This window comes from Chlamydotis macqueenii, chromosome 20 (genome assembly GCF_036417535.1).
Source record: "Chlamydotis macqueenii isolate bChlMac1 chromosome 20, bChlMac1.mat, whole genome shotgun sequence".
NCBI lineage: Eukaryota > Metazoa > Chordata > Aves > Otidiformes > Otididae > Chlamydotis > Chlamydotis macqueenii.
In genome coordinates this window covers 1993026-2012587 of record NC_141575.1, presented here as the reverse complement: position 1 = coordinate 2012587, position 19562 = coordinate 1993026, and the positions used below count along the sequence as shown (strand labels likewise).

Below are 19562 nucleotides of genomic sequence, written 5' to 3'. Positions count from 1 at the left end.
CACAATTACTCTGGGCTTGACTGTGACGCACAACGTCCCCGGTTACCATGCGTAAGAAACGCGACATTTCAGGCCTACAGAGGCCCACCGATGCACTCGCTCCTCTCTAAGGTCATCCAAATGGCATAGCTGATTACTTTGAAGAAACAAATTAAGTCTCTGTATGATTAAAGACTTGGACGGCATGAAGGGGTAACCAAAGAAGCCCTAATCTATTTGTTAAGTCCAATTATCTAGACATCAAATCAAGAGATCATGGAGCATTAGGATGTTGAATAGCTGGTTACTAAACGCTTTTAGGTCTCTGAAAATATGACAATCACTAAGAACCTATGACATGGAAAGGGTGTTCTTGAAAGCAGAGGTGGGGAGAAACCCGTTCTTGGGCATTTATGTTTCCCTCTCATCTTCCGTAGAGCTAAACTGGCTATCAGAGTAAGGGGAAAGAGATTAGGATGGGAAGTGGAAGAGGAGTACAAATCCAAATGTTCTCAGTCTCTGTACCATGTGCATTTACAAAATAATTCCAGCAGATATCTGAGATTACATCTGAGATCTCATTTCTCAGTCTAGCAATGTCGCCAGCCTTTCTGAGGCAAGTAAGACGAGTCCAAGCTCCCTCACTTCAGTTAGAGTCCAGCCAGCAGCTCCAATAGGTTCTCAGGCAGGATTTCAGTCTAGTTTACTTAAGAAAAGAAAAAAAAACCTCCAGTTCTCACTGCACTTATTGTTCAGGAAAGGAATTGCAGAAGCCAAGAACTGAGGCCGTACAGATTTTTCTTTATCTTTTTTCAGGGTGAGGAGTTACATAACTAACACTCATCTAAAGCAGTGCTAAATTACATTAACGGAAGACCCCACCTAGGCACACCTTTTTTTTTTTTCTCCTTTATATATAGTGACATAAAAGTCAGCCAGTCAGGTTTCTAGAATCCATCTCCATGGTAAATACAACCCAACCTGAAATTTCTCTTCCTAATCTTCTGTAAAGCCAGTCCAAGCTTGGCTCTGGGCTGCACAACTACCACAACATATGGTATTACGGGGCTAAACCCAGATTTTGATGGGTACCTTCCAGTTCTCAGTTTTCTCTACAAGCACTTTATAGACTTCTATATTGTTCTTTACGGATTCCTCACAACCCTTCCTTTCAGCTGTCTTACACGGAGCTCATGCTCTCGACTCGTCCCATCATACCCAGCTCTCCAGTGACTGCACATATTTGCCGGTACTTCACTCCCTGGAGACACATGCTGTACACCTACAGCTCCCCCTCCTCTTCCAGGGTCATTTCTGTTAAAGCAAATATCCAAGAATTGCCAAATTACACACACAGAAACCAAGTACTAATCCCGCAGAGGGTCGGTCAGAGAGCAAACTACAGCACCCCATAACCAGAGAAAAGGAGCCGGTTTCCACATGCAAAGAGCTGTCCCTTCAGCACAGAAATATTACGAAACAGGAATAAATGACTATTTTTTCTTCTTATCTTCATACTGGAAAAATCGGTGTCTTCGCTCGCTCCAGCATCAGTTACACACCTCCCAGAACAGCAGGCAGCTGCTCAGAGCAGAGCTGGAAAAACCAGCCGCGCAGGTTGTGCCGACACACAGCTGCAGAAGCCCCATCCCGCCCGCGCTTCCCACCAGCCCCTTGCCATGCCCGGGCCGGGTGATCACCACCACAGAAACAGTCGTTCTTTAAATGCAACTCCAAAATTGATTAAATGTTAACACTTTAATCGGCACTCCCAGATCCACTGATAACACGGTTAACTAAAACACCCGCAACCCAACCCCGTCCATCTTATCTCCGTGAGGTTACACCGTTGCACCCCTTACGATCACGCTACATGCTGTAACAGAAACAGTCCAGCTTTGCTCCTGACGGCTGGCTCCCATGGGACAGAACTCAAATACCTTTTTTTTTTTTTTTAATTCTTCCTAATACAAGCTGTAATCTGTTTTTTCAAATGGGCTGAGCTGTACTACCTTAACTGTAGGCTTTCACTCAGTCTCCAGGTGATCTGTTTAGCACAACCATTCAAGGTCTTGCTAAGCAGGCTGTAAAAAGACCATTTCAGTAAAGTACCTTCTTTATTCCAGTATATACCAGCTAGCAATTTCAAGGTCATCACCTATTTCAACAATCACAACTAAATTCAGTGGGGTGCAGCGTGCCGGCTTGTTTCCTTGCTGAATGTTATACATTCTTTCTAAAGAGCAAATACGAGGACATTCAAGAGAGGTATCACATTTATGGAAAGGGTTAAAGAGGCTCATGGCAACAATGCTTTGGCTGCTACACCATAACAAACAGAGCCACCCAATGCCCTGCAACAAGCACTGAAATTTCTTATGCCTCCTCTAAGATTAACCATGACTTAACATAAGCAACTGTTACAGGACCCACCCCCTTTAAAATACAGAATAAAAAAGGTATATCAGTGTCAGCAGCACTGGCACCAGGATAAACCATTTTGTGGCAAAACCTCCCTGGAGGAAATCAGCTGTGTTGTGTGCTCAAGAGGCCCCTGCTCGCCAGGCTCCTCAGCCCAAACAGGGACTGTTTTGCACAGCTCGTGTCTAGAAACACGCAATACTTGTTCCCAGAGCTTGTGCCTCTGGGCTTGGCGCACACCTGTGCGTTCACGCTTTTCCAGGAAGGCAGGCACTGCCAGCTAAGAACCAGCGTGAGGGGAAGATTTTCTTCAGGGTCACAATCAACTCCACCTAAAGCTTGGGAGAAACATCTCCACATGTAACACCATACTCGTGTCTCGGAGAATACTAAGGACACTTTAGGGACCAGTACGTAAAACACTACACTAACACTCAAATTTGCTGTACTACATGTCAAACAAGGAATGCATTTCATGAAAGCGTCTCCCCCTCAAGAATCAAAGGCAACAGAGAAGTAAAGGCCTCTAAAATGAGCTTGCCTCTTCTGCTGCTGCTATGGGGCGATTTCCAAGAGGCAACATCAGGTTCTCACCATCGAGTCCCTTTACTGCCAAGCCAAATGCCGACTTCTGCTTCAATCATTGTTTCCCTTCTTCAGCACTAACTAAAAGTTTAAGGTCTAAAACCCCAACTGATTATGGTTTCTAAGATTTCTCCAAGTTCTGTGACATCCCACTAGTAACAGCGTTCTTCCCAACCACATACTCAAGCACTCAATTTTTCAATAAAGTCAATTTAAAGTAAAGGCACAAAAAGAACAAGATGCAGCAAAATTTAATTTACTGTGATAACCAGACACACCCCAATTTGATTTTATTTTTAAGCACACAATTAGGGGCAATTTCATTCCCCTGTGTTGATATTACATGAAAGAGAAACATTACTGTAATAAGAGCTTGTACTATTGGTAGACAAACCTTACGACAGATAAATGAGAGCCTAGTAAAAGAGCGTGTAATTTACATTTTGTTATGTCAATCACAAGTAGCATCTTGAGGCACTTAAATAGTATGCCAAACCACAACAAAAGGGAACTAATTTAAATCAACCCATGCGGCAGGATCACTGAGTTCCCCTAAAATGAGTTAGCAAGTGGATTTCATAGGATTATGCCTCTTCAACGTCCATTTACACCTCTAATTTACCAGCAAGTTATGAAAATATTTTACTAAAGAGTTACAGAGTTTTGCATAGTTATAGAAAAATCAATGAAGTAGAACAACAAGGCCATGGGTTTTAATAATCCACCACCTTTACTGCTCGAGAACCCAACCAGCAAACATGCAGGTGGCCCCGTAACACAGCCGCGTGGAAAATCCACCCATCGGATTAGTCTGAGTTCTTGGGTTCAGCCAGCAGAGAAGGAGCGACAGAGCAGCCCAGAACCGTGCTTTACATACCTTTCAGTAACAGCAGAACAAATGACATACCCCGAATTGTTCCTTACGTTTCTTCTATAACCAGCACCTTGTCTACATTCCTGTATCGCACAGGAAATTAACAGAAAGGTCAGTATACACATCGCAGAGTGAAAGTATGAACACAAGGAAACAGACCGTGGCGTAGGGTCCAAGAGTTCTCTCAGTCCTCTTCCATCCGTGATGTTTAGAGGAAGGGGACCAGAAACATAGGGTAATTCAGCTACAAAATAAAGTCCAAAAACCCAGAGTGCAAGAAGTTTATCTTAACTGACTCGTATCATTTGTAAGAATTTCTGTAAATGCATTTTCTTAAAGGAACACGAATTAAGGTTTTCAGAAAAGTTAAACAGAAACACTATCCCTCTGTGCCACTGTCTATGTTTTCCATCATCCCTGCTCAGTGGAAGACCCGCACATAAGAAGGAAAATCTACACAAGTGCCAAGAAATGCAGACGTATCACTGAGAAAATACCGTCTCTGGTCTTGTAGTTTGTATTAATCATGGCTTTAATAAAAATACAAACAAATATTTTCAGGTAGGATGGCTTAAACTTCTGTTTCCTTAAATATGAAGTTTCTGTTTGTCAAATCATGCTGCAAGTACAACAAACTTAGTCAAACTATGATTTCTACAGAAATGTTTGAGTTGCATTTTTCTGCTATTTAAATCCGTAACTGTAATTTTCATGTTGCTTTAAACAGGAATTTTCCCTTTAATTTAATCATTGCAACACATACAGCAGTAAAGTAACCTTTCCTTGCCAATACTGCTCGGTTTATAGCAAATCCAGGACACTGCATCAGCCAAGCGCTCCTCATGTGCGTGTTGTTAGAAGAGAAAAGCCCTCCCTCCCCCAACCTCCATGCAAAGTAAGTTCAGAAACCAAAACCCTAGGCTGGAGTGCTCAGTTGGCATGATCAGACTTAATACGAACCCCAGCTCACCCAGAGCCGAGCGAGCCCGGCGAGGTGCAGCCTGAACCCCTGCTCTCACTCGCCTGGCATCGCCCTCAGATCACCAACACGCTCCCGGGTACCTTCCCTCGGCTGCCGCAAGTACTCCCCCTCACTTGGCCCAGTCTATAGAAAATACACACGCTGCCACCTTTTTACTGTTTTACATTTACACTTAGACACATTGGCTGCTTCTAGGTGTGCCTGCATCACCACAACCAAGGGCAAGGCTCTGCAAACCTCGATGTTTTAACAGATGCTTCTCCAAGCACGTGCACTGTGCCTTTTCACACACTCAAGATCTTGTTAACTGGCCAGGGCATTTCCCTCTCCTCCCTTTCCAGCCACGAACCTGCTCTTCAAAGAGCTCTGTTTACATGGCAAGTTACAAAGTTCAGCTGCTTCCAAAACAACGTGGAAAAAGCGTGGCGTTTATCATTCTACAGTGAGGTTTTTCACAACATGAAGTAGCTTCCTAGACTACTGGGGTATCTCCGTCCACCCACAGGCCTTTGAGGAACATTCACTGATGGGCTTCAGAAGAAGAGAGCTCTGCAACCTTAAGCATCATGTTACTGAACGAACACTTGTGGAAAAAACTGCTTACAAGTCAGAAAGAAGGGTCTTTGAAATCTGCGTATCCGGAGTTTAAACTGCCTCTCTAATGCTTAGGCACAGCATGTCTTTTGCCATCTTCTGTTATATCTTTCTGTTTGCTTCCGAGCCTTTGGTATGAAATCAGTTGTGTCTGAAATCTCTTCTTCTAGGACAAACCACGAGGCTGGAGTCGGTCACTTCTTCAGCAACATTCGTACCAGTTATCACCTGGGGCTCCCCCCAAACCCCAACACACACGTATTTCAAGATAGAATCTTCCTCCACTTCCCCAAGAAATTAAATCCTAGATTTCTGCCTTGCCTGTCAACCACCTGGAGCAAGAACTGGCGGCACCTTTGTGGAGAGATGACAATATTGTCAACAGTTCAATAATAACGATTAGTTTGGATGAACAACCAATGCAAATAAAATCCCTTTATTAAAAGAGGAATAAGAAAAACAGCAAGACTAAAAACTAAAACTAAAGATTCTACTAGAAATGCCAGAGCAGCACGAGACTTGAACTGTCAATGACAAGATTCTGAGAAACAGAAAAACCGAAAACATGAAAACCTTACTATTGGCAATCCTTACCCACTCATTTCCCCATCGCTCCCTTCGTTCTACACCAACATGAAGCAGAGGAAAATGACTGGAAAGTTATGGAGAGAAGAAAGTGACACATGCCAAAAACTTCCAGAGGCAAGTCCAACCTCCTAAAAATGACCAGGAATTTAGTAGAAGCTACAGCCAGCCGCAGTCTGCCGACATGGATTTCTTCTTCCTCTCTATGCTGGAAGGAAATAACTACAACTCAGCTTTCACAAATTTTTTATGGCCCATCTAAGAGGTGGACTATTTAAACTCTTGGAAAACACTCTTGCTTTCCAGAAATGAGCGACACCCTTGTGCAAATAAAGGAATACAGCAACACAACCCCTACAGAGACGCCGTCAGGCCTTCCCCCCTTCCCATTCCCAAAGTTTTGTTCTTAAGGCCTCCCCTCCGAGCCCGGCCAGCACTGCTCCATCCTTCTTCCTTCCTTCCTGCAACCACGAGGCCCTCTCCGCCTCCACAGTTGCTTCCTTTGGGTCTCTCAAAAATGGTTAGCACATCTTTAAAAATAAAAGACCACCAAGTTTTGCAAACAGCCCTTCCTTCTCCATTCCTTCCAAGGATGTTAAACTACTCTGCATGAATGAAGGAAATTATTTTAATTTTCTGTCTTTACCCTAGAAGGTCAGGTTTCAAATGCTCACTAGAACACACAGCTATTTTAATTTAAGTTAAGCAGCTCAGCTATTTTAATTTAAGTTAAAATTGTGCAAACGTTTTTTGGAACTGGGGATTTGAAACACATTGTGTTCCTGACAACAATGGCCACGTACGTCTTCTACTCCAACTACACTTAGAATTTCTAAGTTTTCAGGACTAAGTATGTTAAATTGTTTTTAAAAATGTTAACAAACTACAGTACATAGCTAAAGAAAAGACATAATTCAGACATACCCAGGACACCCCATTTTATAAATTTTTGGTACTGCCGAATTCTGTGCCCGAGCTATTTGGAACGCGCGCTCTCTGGAGCGGGACATGTTCTTCTCGCTTTCTGTAAATCACACGGCACCATTTGCAGAGCCACGTAAATAAATAATAAGACATTTAGCTAGATAATGCATATTTCTATTTTGATTCGAAACCAGAATTTCGCTCTACTCGGTAGCCGCCGTGTGACTCCCCAGTCATCCCTCTTAAGTCCTCACTTCCAGGAAAACCGGTGGGTTGATGATTAACAAAATCCGGCGCAAGGCGAAGCCACAACGAGAGGGGAAAAGAAAAACAAAACCGCGAAGCAGACCCCGACGACGTTTCCCTCGGAAGCAGGAAGCCTGTGCAGGTACCGAGCGACGCGCTCGCCCGGGCTCGGCGGGCTCCTCCGCGGGGTCGGAGGAGCGGACACGGCGCTGCAGCCCCCGGGCTCCGGAAAACTTTTCGGGGTGAAGCCGCGGCCCCCGCGCAGCCCGCCCGCTCCGCCCCCCCGCCCCGCACCTGGCCGCGGGGGGGCCACGGCCGCCCTTCAGGGACGGGACCACCGCGCACAGCGGGCGAGTTCCGCCCCGCTCCTGCCGGGCTCCGGCTCGCCCGCCCTCCGGCGCCTTGCGCGCCCGCGGACAGGTACGCGCCGCGCAGCCCGTGGAAGGGCGGGCGCGCAGCGCGGCGCCGAGCCCCCTCCTCCCCGCCCCCGCCCGCGGGCTGGCGGCCCCTCAGGGCGTTCAGGACCCCCCCCCTCCAACGGCTCCAACGGCCGCCGCGCCCCCCCGCGCGCACAGCAGCGCCCCCCCCTCCCCGCACCGCCTCCCATCCCCCCGCGCCGCCCCCCGCGCCGTGTCCTGCCCTTGCCTCCTGCCCGCAGTGCCCGGTGCAGTGGGAGGAGCGGTGCCCGGCGTCCGCCTCCCCTCAGGGGCGCGCAGGGAAGGGCTGTCCGCCGCCCCGAGCCCTCCCCCGCCGCTCGCCCGCCTCACCCCGCTCGCCGCCGGCCCCGCCGCAGCCCCCCCGGGCCCCGTCCCGGCTCCGCGGCCCCGTCCGGCTCCTCCGGCTCCGCAGCGGCGAGCGGGGCTCCGGCACGTGACAGCGCCCGGCGCCCCCATAGGCTGGGGCTGCCGGGCAACGTGAGCCCGCCCCCTCCCTGCACCTGAGAGGGAGCCTTACGCCAATTGCGTAGGGGGGGATGCCGGGCCGCCGCGCCAATTCCGTAGCGGCGCGGAACCAGCCTTTTCCTCCCTCCTCGCGGTAGGCCAGCGCAGCCTTACGGAATTGACGTAAAGCTTCTCGGCTTGGCCCGTCCGGTTCCCTACCTGGGGCCGCTACTCCCTGCGTAAACTGCGTAATCCCACCCGCCTCCCGGGGAGCGGGTTCCCTGCGGTTCGGAGAGCTCCTGCAGCTGCGCGGGGTAGGAGCGGCCAAGCCTGCACCTAGGAACGTCACTTACGTAAAGCCCCTCAAAGAGGTTAGTGTTCCTTACGAATTCTCCGTAATGTCGTCAACGCGGCCGCTGCACCTGAGAGGGTTCCCGTTGCGCAAATGCCGTAGGTGCTAGCGTGCCGGGCGCAGAGTGCGTAAGCGGCGCGGGAGGGTCCTCCCCATCGCCGGCCGCGGGGCGGCCGGGCCCGCCGGCGGGGCGGAGGCAGGTGTGTGCGTGCGGGGAGGGTCCTCCCTGCCCCATCTCCGCTCCGGGCGGGGGAGGAGCTGCCGCCCCCGGGCGCCGGGCCACCTCGGCGTGTGGTTTCACTGTCACTCGGCCCCGCTCGCAGCGGCCCAGGGCCGTGCGTGCAAATGGTCCCCGCGGGCAGCGGCGGCTGAGGGCGCAGGGAGGGGCTCCGCTGGCGGGCGCGGCCGGGGCCTGGCCGCTGGGCCCGGGATGGGGCACGGCTGAGAGGAGCGGGCGAAGGCCGGAGTGAGGTGTGAGGCAGGGCCCTGGCACTCCTTCCCCGGGCAGCGCACCTCCTTGGTGGGCTTTATATCCCGCTGCACAGTCCAAAGCAGTGCACAAAGAGAGCAGCTTCCTCAACGGAGCTGTGTTTCCACGTGAGTAGTTGTTCTCCGTGTGGAATCCTCAGTGGTTGTCGGAGGACGTTAAGGCAGCTTTGTGGTGCGTTTAGGCAGGTCAGGCTTCACAAGGAATACAGTGTTCAGACCTCTCCGTCTTTCTCTTCTAGAAATCAAGACAAATGGGCCCAAGTTAGCTTTCAGCTGCCCTGCGATCATTCTTCCTGATCCCGGCCACCCGACTGTTCTAGAGCAGATGGGCGCTACGGTGAAGTTAGAGACCTCGAGTACTGTTGTTCATCAGACTCTTCGGAGAAGTGCTAGCATGCCAAAACCTTTAGGTACGAGCAGGGAGGGTTGAGTCTGGTGGTTTTTTCCTTTGGATGTGCATTCCATAGAACCTTTATGGTTTTCCTTCAACATTCAAATGGCCGACATCTTTACACAAGTGCTTCAAAATTTCTGACAGGTTTTCTAGATTAAGAGCCTTTTCAAACCGAGCTTTCAGCATAAAAGTCCATGGCAATCATATATAATGTAACTTTTTACACTTTTCAGAACTAATTTTATATAGGCTGTAAAGATGAAAGATGGTTGACTGGGGAGCTGTATGCCAAAATAATCAGTACACAACATGCTGTGCTGAAGCGGCCTATGAGGGAGCTTTGGCAAAAGGCAGTAGGATCAGGAGATTTGCAGTGCTGAAGTGAAACAGTAACTTTCATTCAAAAGAGCAATTTGCAGCATTAGAGTGTAAGTGGAAAACACGTGTGCGTGACTAACTTTACATGTAGTGAGAGGTCCAGCTTGTTCAGATTAAACTTGCATTATGTATACTTCTCTGCAAGCCTGTGGCTAAAGCGTCTATTTCTGAACAGTCAGACATACCTCTACTTTTGTAACAAACTTGTATCTCATGATGTTTAAGGCTTGAAAGGAGAAACAAATCTGAGGAACCTCAATGACTGCTTTCAAGTCTACAATCAAGAGGTTTCAAAGCAATGAATGAGTTTAGCTAAATGTCCTGTGTGGCCTTAAAATATTAGTGTAGGCCTTGAGAAGGGACGAGAGGATAGCAGCTAGAAGATCAAGGACTGGTCCAAGGACTTAATATGAGAACACTTTTATTTGAAATTGATTGCAGCGAACAGAGGCACAGTACAAAGATAGCCCAGATGAAGGCTGATGGAGGAGATAGTGGAATGGGAAGGGGCAGCTGTGAAAATGTGGTGGCTGTGCAGTGAAGCTGGAAGTGTAGTAAGGACAGAAAAATCTGCAAGAGATGGCATCTCAGATAGTGAAACTATTGCAGGGGCAGAAGAAAGATATTTTCAGTTGTGGTCTGAGTGAAATCTTTAATTTTTCTGTTGAGTTCTCCCTTGGGCTAATGATTTGCCAAGGGCAAAAACACAGAGGAAAGGGGATTGATGGATTAATTTAGAGTACAGGGGATTGGAAGAGCTTTGGCACTGCAGTACAAGGATATAAATTTAACAAGGAAAAGAACATCTGAGGTTTGGAGAAAAAGTTAGTATCGGTCTTTAGGCATCATGGAATAAAAAGGAAGAAAATTGAATTTATAGCTGTAAGTATACTCAGTAAGAGATGGAGACTTGAACCCAGTGCCAAAAAGCACTTGAACAAAGTACCAAAAGCAATCTGGAATTAGAGTTATCTTGATGAAAGCTAAAGTAATTATCAGTAATTATGCTCTTTCTTGGGACAAAATACTGACATAGAAAGATATTTTATTAAAAAAAAACCCACTATAACTATGATGGAAATAATGTACGTTTTCTGCTGATCTTTCCACAGAAATATTTAAGTCATTGTCATGTGTTCTTGAATGTTACCAGCATCCCCTAAACAACTGAGGGAATCACAAAGGCTGTAGAAGTGCAGAGACTAAGTTAGGTGAAGCGCTTTGCCGGAGGTCACGCACACAACAAGTAGCGTAGTCTGGATTAGAATTCCAAGCCTTATGCTCGTTCCAGTAGGCTGTCCTCACAGTGCTGAGCAGAAGCAAATCTGAAGGGTGTTATGGTATTTGAAAATACAAAGTATATGTCATGGGTGTGAAACTTGGATTTGATTTGATTTGATTTGATTTGATTTATTTTATTCTGAAAGAGGTTGATGATCTAAATGGTTCTGGGAAATCTAAAATTTCTAGGAAAAGTGAGTGTGGAAAGGGAACTCATTGTTAACTTCTGAGTACTGCATAATGGCTTATCCTGCCTCTGTGTTTCTCCCGCCTGGCCAGAGTAGGTTAGGATGGTCTGATTTTAAGTACTGGTGTGGGTTTTGTGCTGTAACAAGTGTATATAATGGAATAAAACCAATCATGAGAACAGTTTACAGATCTGAGATGTTAATGCAGAGAACAGTCATGGTGACGGAAATCTTCTAAGACTATTTTTCACTGATGTTTACTGACACAATAAATGTATGTTCTGGTTTTGTAGAATTAGTTTGTGAAAAACTAGCTAGTATATATGACCAGTGTGTGAAAACAGTTTCCCTGACGACTAAAGAGCCCCAGAAAGCCAGAGGGACCCTTTACAAAAAGTTGTTCATAGCTACTGGTTTTAAGCTTGGAGTGAACCAGGCACAGAAATCTGCAGTCGGGCACCCGCGGGACGGTGTACGTGGATGATCTGGCGTCGGCTACAAGTGCTGCATTAAGAACTAAATGGCTATTGGCTGTAGGAAAGGGAAAAATCCTAAGTGAGCATGGATGAAATGTAACCCACCATATTTCAAGTGTTTGGTATTGTTTACAGACAAATGGGAATGTTCACGTAGTGCCTAAGGGAAGAGGTATTTTTCTCTTGTTAGAACTCGGAAAATAAATCTCTGAGACTTGCCATTGTCCAGTGACCCACTTCTTTACAGGTTTCAAATTCTGCCTTGAGACATGAACTAAAGTTAATGGGATCTGTGCAAAGATATCCAAGCACAGACTTTGAATTGCAAAAAAAGAAGACCTCTGTACAAGGCATGTTTTTTAAAAGTCTTCATAGATAAAGCTATCTTTACATGTGAAATTAGTCTCATAGCTTCACAAGAGCTTAAAAATAACAAAAAAAAATGGAGAATTTGAAAAGGAACTTGTGTGACTTTACGTTTTGTTAATCTATAAAACCAAATAATTACATGTGCTTAACTTGAATTTTGGTGGCACTATCACACATTTCCTGTGGCTGTTCGCATGCTTTGAAGTTTGGCAGTGTTTGAGTACCTTCCACGCAGGAGGCTTGGATTTAGAAAGGTGATAAGCTAAGAAGATGATTTGCAAATGTGTTTTGAAGAAAATCTTGGAGTTTGAAAAAGTAACTCGTCTTTAATGATGAGAATGAAGTTGGAAACAATTCCATACAACATGAAGCAGTGTCCAGAGCCACTCTTCTTGTTTTTGCTTGTGTGGAGAGAAGTAATGAGAAAAGAAGGGAAGTGGAATGCCAAAGGATGCAGAAAACAAAGTAGAAAGTCGTGATGTCATCGGGCTGCTACAGAAAAAAACTCATCAAGAGAGCAGAAGGCAAAAGTTAAAGGCGTAAAGAAGCATTAAAGTGTATTTTGAGTGGATTAAAGCTGCATTCAGAAAGGGTAAACACTATTTTTTAAAAAATCCCCTCTCTTTCCAGGGCAACTGTGTGAGTATTAAAACCCAGAATCAATAAAAATATTTCTGCAAATCTGCATTAAAATCAAAGGCTAAATATCAGAATAGCCAATTGCTAGGAGTGGTCGTGGGGTGCAGGAAGGGAAATCAACAGTGAAAACTTGTCAGATTTTAATGGAATCTGTTTCTCTGCAGGATGTGGGCAGAAAATTCACAGTGGAGGGGAAAGAAACGTGATGCGATATCAGTACTAGAATAGTCTGTGCTGGGGCAGATAAGCGTTGCTTGTGGTAGGTGTAACTGTGTGTGGGTATCGATCTTCTGAAAGCACATCCAAGGCTTAACCAAGCAACTGTCCTTGCACGCGGTTTGTGCTGGGACTGGCGTGACTTAAGCTGGGATTCTCACCGCATCGCTGGAGTGCGGCACTGCTGAGTTTTACCTTAACATGGGCTCTGTGTCTGTTTCCTGGTGAGAGCCCTGCAAAAGTTGATTAACTGAGTTCATGTTTGACAGTTCCCAAATGCCATCTCGCTGTTCCTCGAGCATCCCACGTTGTTTCTTGGTGTCAGAATTTACCTTGTTTTGTGTGTACGTGATCCTAGCTTTTATTGTTTTGTTTCATTCCATTCTGCCTTCATTTTTGTTTGGCCCATAGCTACTAGATGGTTAATCTGTGGCATGCTGCAGCAAAGAGTTTTATTCTGAAAAATGCTTACAAGGTCTGTATTCATTTTTTTAGAAAGTATATCTCTGGCATAAAAGGGAGAGAATCAAGCAGATGACTATCCAGTGTAGAGAGTACTTTAAAATCTAGAATCTGTGCTGCAAAGCAAAAGATGACAAGGATAAATCTGGCAGTTCTTTGTGTACCTAACTCATTACTAAGAGTTTTACAGAGTACTTGCTAGTATCTGGTGCAATCCTGGTGATAGTTGTTTGACTCCAGACTGGAGCAAAGGAGATAAAAATGGTACTGGAGAAAAATTAGACACTGAAAGAGGAGGAATTACACCATGAGATGTACCACAGTGCTCCTCAAGGCCCAGAGCAGGCTCTGTGGGGTAACAGTTCAGAGATCTTTTTAGTGATAGGGATGAGGATCGGCTTGAAAAGCAAGCAAAACTGGAACCAAGTAAGTGGGAAATACTTTCAGGCTATGACTAATGCAATTATTAGAGAGGCTACTGCGTGCGCTGTGGTGGATTTAGCTTCAAATAAGAACAGAATTTATGCCGTACGTGATTGATTCCAGGTTGGGTTACAATTTAGAAGTGCAATTAGTGAGTCATTTGCTACTTTATATCAATTATTAAAAACAACAAAGGTCTAGGTTAAAAAAAAAAAAAAAGAGTATGTATCTCAATATGTGCTGCTCTACTTGCTAATAGTCTGATTGCACGTTTTTTTCATGTGTGTTAGCTTTGCTGAGGGTTGAGGTACAGTGTTCCTTGTGGTAGGAAGGGAACTGCTGCACGCTGCATTGCCGTCCCTTCGGTGTGACCCTGTCACCTCATCCCTGACTTTGTCTGGCCAGAGCCAGCCCAGGTGAAGTTGTCTACAGCGCACCTGCAAATCGGCAGCTTCCTGAACCGTTTGGAAACAGGAGGGCTTTAATCTTATTTTGTAGGTGCTTTAGGGCACGGTGCAGCACGGCTCGCCTCAGCCACCCGAACATCTGAACTGTTTGGCAGACTGGGCTGTCTTCAGCCTGCGGGTTGTGTTCTCATCGCCGTCGGGTGACTGCTGAGTGTACAATTGAATGTGTGATTTGCCTCTGGTGGCCGTGGCAGAGCTCATGGCGGTAAGCAGGCTTCTTGAAAATGTGAGTGTGCCTGTGCAGGCGTATTTTCTGCTGAGATTGTTTCATTGTGATGTGTGTCCCAGGAGTGTTTCCTGAGAAATGAAGACTTTATAGTTAATTTAATGTTTGTTTTTTTCAAAATCTGGATGGCATTGCCCAAATGGAAAGAGAACGAACTCTTTCAAAGGACTGCGGTCATATTGCTTATCACTGACAGGGTATGTGACCACTCATGTCCATGGTAAGAGGAAAAAAAAGTTATTTTAATTCCTGTCTCAAAGTGTTTCTGCAGGTTGGTGCAATCTAACAAACTGTTGATGGTACAATGTCAGTCCCTACAGAAGGGGAAGTGAGATGAAGCCGTAGTTACTGACCTCACACCCTCTGACATCACTAATACAACAAGTGCGGACCCCGGGGAAACCAGAGAGAGCAGACCACGGGAGGTGACCAGGCTCACGGGCTTCTCAAGGTGGTGTCTCCTGTTGCTGCTTTCAGAGACACGATACCAGGCTGCGCAGGAGCCTTGAGCTGGCCCAGTAGAGCATTTCTCATGCAGTAGGAAGGCCTGGAAACAAATAATATTGCCAGCCTTCAATGACCATTTAATTAAAACTTCTAGGACAGATGGAGCCCTAAATGAACATCTGAAACCTCCTGATACTTAACATCTCTCCTTTGGGAAGGGGAGTGTTGACGTATGACCTGGCCTTTAACATTTTTATTTTCTTGTGAATGGAAGTGCTTTTACCTCTTGTGCACGTGGCAATGAGGGGCGGCAGCTGGTCACAGGGCATCTCTGCTGCATGGTCTGTGCAAGGAGAGGCGGCAGAACGAGGGTTCTTCTGTCATGTGGTAGCTGAGCACGCGGGGTTGGCAGTGTCGTAAGCAGCGTGTTTCTCGTTGCAATTTGATGGCGTAAAGTTCCAAAGATTGTCCATCAATCCGCAATTGTCCTCCCTAGAGAAGCCTGAACTGCATGAACAGACATCCAAAGTAGGACTGATCTTCACGGAGGTGTCCACAGTTTTCAGTCTTTATAACACACACTTGAGATTTGCTCGTGTGGTCGCTTAGCCCTCACAGTGGTTGTCGCTGGTGTGATTGCGTGTTACTGGGATTGTAGGGATGATGAACCGATCTGGAAATCAGCCGGTTTTTGCATTGTGTGGGTAGGGTGTGCTGCATGTTTATCTCCTATCAATAGGAGATACGTGTTTTCACATATATCAGTGCAAGCAGATAAATATTTGGGGAATATTTATGTCCTGTCTAGAAAACCGATGATGGAGTTGTAAAGGTTATTGTTTTAGGGAAGAGTGTGATCGGGCCGGATAAGGGAACACAGGAGTTTAGTGCAGGTCCTCACATAGATATATTAGGGTTTTTTTTTCCTTTTTCTTTGAAGTTTAGGATTGAAAACCTGCCATCATTCCAAAGCAGAAACAACTTGGGTGGCCTTTTATCACTAATGGGCAGAGTGACGAGGCAGGACTGTGACTGCACTGAAGGAGGCTCTGTCATACCAGAGGTTTTCCAGGTCACGATTAAAAGCAAAATATCTCTCATCACACGGGCCTTTGTACTGCACCCATATTTTCTAAATGCTTTTGGCTTATTTTTAATGTTTATGCTGCTATCAAAAATAAACCCAGCTTCCATCTCTGCGGGTGTTGTATTTAACATCAACAGTGAATAGGCTTTTTCATTCCTAAATGCTAATTTTCTTTCTGTTTTCAATCTGTTTCTGGTACAAAAAGTTTTTGTTTTCAGTGGTGGGGTTTTTTTTTCTCTTTGGTTTTTTAGCTGCGTGCTGTCTCCTGTATTTTTTTTTTTCATGGAAGCAATAGCTGAGTGTCTATGGATGACCCTGAAGCCTAGAACTTGAATCAGAGTTTGTCTGAGTGCGGCTGGCAGTACGGTCATAATAATTTTTAAAAAGCTTTACCAAGATTCGTTTTCATCTATAGAAAGTGGAGAACTCTTAGGAATAACAGTAATTGTTAAATAGAAATAAAATGCTTTGAACTGTGGTCAGAAATCTGGTCTAAAAATCTTGCTATAATGAGAATTTTAGTTATAATAAAGTCATTTCATAACTTCATTAAGAATTTTGTGAGACTACAGACAGAATTCAATGGCATTTAGGAAATGTTCACAAGCTGTACCCTTGGGATAAAATACTGACCTTGTTGAAGCTGCTGTGAGTGTTTCCTGAAGGTACTGGTACCAAACCCAGTATTGTAACATGGGATCAGAGCAGTTTGTAATTCTGTGTCTGTTCGTCTCCAAGTAGCTGAAGTTCTCGAGCACAGAGATACGGCCTAAATGTGGACCACACTACATACCAGATATTATTTTTATCCTATTTTGCTTTCCTATTATAGATACTATTCAGCAATTCTGCCTTTTATGCTTTGGTGTGCAGCCTTTCTATCATTTAACTCAGCAAATAAATGTAAAAATCCTATTACATGCGAGTGTTCACAGAGCTATGACTTTTTATTTATCCCACTTGCTATTTGATGACCTAAATGATTTCAGCTCTTCTAATTACTTATTTAAGGACTATTGATCTCTCGGGTTTCTTCTGGGAGGCCTTACAGAATAGTATATCACACAAATAGCATTACGTTTGCCTGCAAATTAAGGCAAGCAGACGGGCTGTTGTAACGTTGTAGTAACCAAGCAGGTGACTTATTTTAAGCTAAGTTCTGTGTGAAATATTTATGTTCTGATTTAAATACTACAGAGCTGGAGTTCACGCAGTAGGAGGATACAGCTCTGTGTTGGGCAGCAGTTGAATCTTCCCAGTGGAAAGCCCTGTAACTACATCCTAAAGGCATTCAGCAGTCAGGGCTCTGCTAGGAGCCGCAGAGGTCTGAGTCACGGTCCTTGGCTTTCCGTTCCTGGAGAGCTAGGGTAGCACGGGAGAAAGATAGCAAGAAGGCTGTGAAATTCAGTATGTACACAAGTGTTGCAGTATTGAGAATTAACATGGGATCATCAACATTCATTGTGTTTCCTGATACCTTTTTCAGGATAGTATTTAAAATGCTCATATTTAAAATTGTTAAAATATTTTTCAAGGAGAGTTTCCCATGGGGCGCTTCGGTAGGAAGAGCACTAACGAACATTCGCAATTTATATGTTTGATGGTGTATACACAATACCATGGTGTATTTGTCGTAGATATCATTTAGTGTAAGGTTTCCTTGTGTGCAAAATTAAAGGGTTTTTTTTTCTTAATTATTGGAAAAATTCAAATGTGGAAGTCAAAAGAAAAAGGAGGTTTTCTTTTTTCCTTTCAATTCTGCTGCACTGTGCATCGTGCAGTTAGTAACCAACCTGCGTGCCAGCACTCCCACCGGATAACAATCTTCCAGGCTTACGCTGCTCGTACCCTGAAGCACAGCTGCTCTTCCCAAGGGACAGGCAGAATGCAGTCAGCGCTGCTTTCTGTTCTGCACTCACTAATTGATCTCTGGCTTGGTGACTTCCAACAAGGTCAGAGAATTTGCAGCTACAAAAACAGTGTTCTGGGGAGAATTTAAAGGGGAAGAGTAGAAGTATCTAGCATGGGATGTTTTATTTTTTTTTTAATTCATAAATATTTTTATTTGTCAGATCTTCAGTTTTACTTCTGCAGAAGTCTGAAACTTGGAAAGGACTGGTACCAGCATCTGTCCATCGTGGCCTGTTCCTTCAGCTTGTGAGTAATGCCCTATCCTGAAAATTGTTTTGCTCTCTCTTTGTAATTCTACTTCTGACTCTATTCTAACGGAGCATCAGCATTCTCATTATAGTTCAGATCCTGTAAAGGCAAAATGATTTCTAAGCAAGTGTAGTGTGATCTTCTCAAATTTCTTTCTTTGCAGAAGAGTTGTCACGCTGGCCTTGGAAGGCATCTCTGTGTGTTTTTTGCTAAATGGCTTGAAACCATATGCTGCTTTCTCAGAACTGATTCTCTGATTAATTCAGGCACTTTATTATTTGAAAAGTGATGGAAATTTGGAGTTAAAAAAACCCAACACCAAACAGACCTGAACTGTCATTCCCCAAATGCCACGGTCTGTGTTGCTCGTTAAACCCTGTGCAAGTAGGGCTCGCTGCCTTTGTCATTGTTGCAGTAATGCCCTTTTATAACGCTCTGAATGCTGGCGGCTGTGCTCAGCAGGTAGCGTTACAATGAGCATGGCCTCTGTTCCAGGGCCACATGCTGTCTGCTACGCTGTTTGAGTTGAGCCATTCTATGGATACTTACTTTTTTTTAAAGCTATGTAGCATGCTGCATGTGTCTAGTCAACAAAAACATGTGAGAACTGCAAGTAAAAAGATAGATTAGCAAAGTTTAAGTGCTTAAATACTTGAAAAGCAGAAGAGTCTGCAGGGTTTGAATCAAGGAAATGGTCCCAACGGCACGATTGCAAGACTGGAATACTGAGGGCAGAATTAACCTGTACTGCACTATAAGGCTTTCGTGAGTGATGTGGTAGAGAAAGGAAAAGGGGTTTGGTTGACCTGGTGAAGCTTGTGTGATCTAAAAAATAAAGGAATCTTACCAAAATTTTGTGACGATATAGATCTGTTATAGGAAGAAGCTGAAGCAACTGATACAGAAAGATTGACAGATGTCCAGATTTTCTGGATCTCTGGATGGATGCAGAGGTCAAAGCTGTTGTCCTCATTACTTTGGAGCCTGGATACTCTGATGCTAAAAGTAAAAATAGTTAAGAAACATTATAAAACATTTGCTTCCTATGAAATCCTGCATGCAAATTTTTATTCTTACCTGAACTTTTCCAAAAGAAGGATTTGCAGTAATTTGGCAAATTCCAGGTTTGTCATATTAAATTTCTGCATTCATATTTTTCTGAGCTTCGTGCCCAATAATGAAGCAAAAGAAAGGTGTGCTTTCCAACTAACTCTGCAGCACTTGTGGCCCCAGGTATGCAGTACACAATTCTAGAACTAGACACGTTTCAGGAACTAGAGGAGTACATGTATGGGATGGGAAACTCAAAGATAAATAGGTCTAGGTAAAGTAGAGGGGTACCAGTTGTGGTCAGTCCCCTCTCGTGCTGAAATCAGAGGCAAATGGAGATTTCTCAGCTCTAACGGCTGTGACTTGGGTATGGAGATATTAATGTAA

At 45.0% G+C, this 19562-nt stretch overlaps 1 protein-coding gene across 2 annotated transcripts in view; it reads right to left on the bottom strand.

The window, feature by feature from the left end:
* The window catches only part of STRBP (spermatid perinuclear RNA binding protein), a 68436-nt gene extending 60387 nt beyond the window's left edge, over nt 1-8049 (bottom strand). Inside the window, exon 1 of one of the 2 annotated variants that reach the window (XM_086764229.1) lies at nt 7958-8049. The gene's annotated coding sequence lies outside the window, so the exon portion shown is untranslated. Of the gene's footprint in view, nt 1-7835 lie in introns of both variants that reach the window. The other variant, XM_086764227.1, reaches the window with a different exon arrangement.
* Between the last annotated feature and the right edge of the window lie 11513 nt (nt 8050-19562).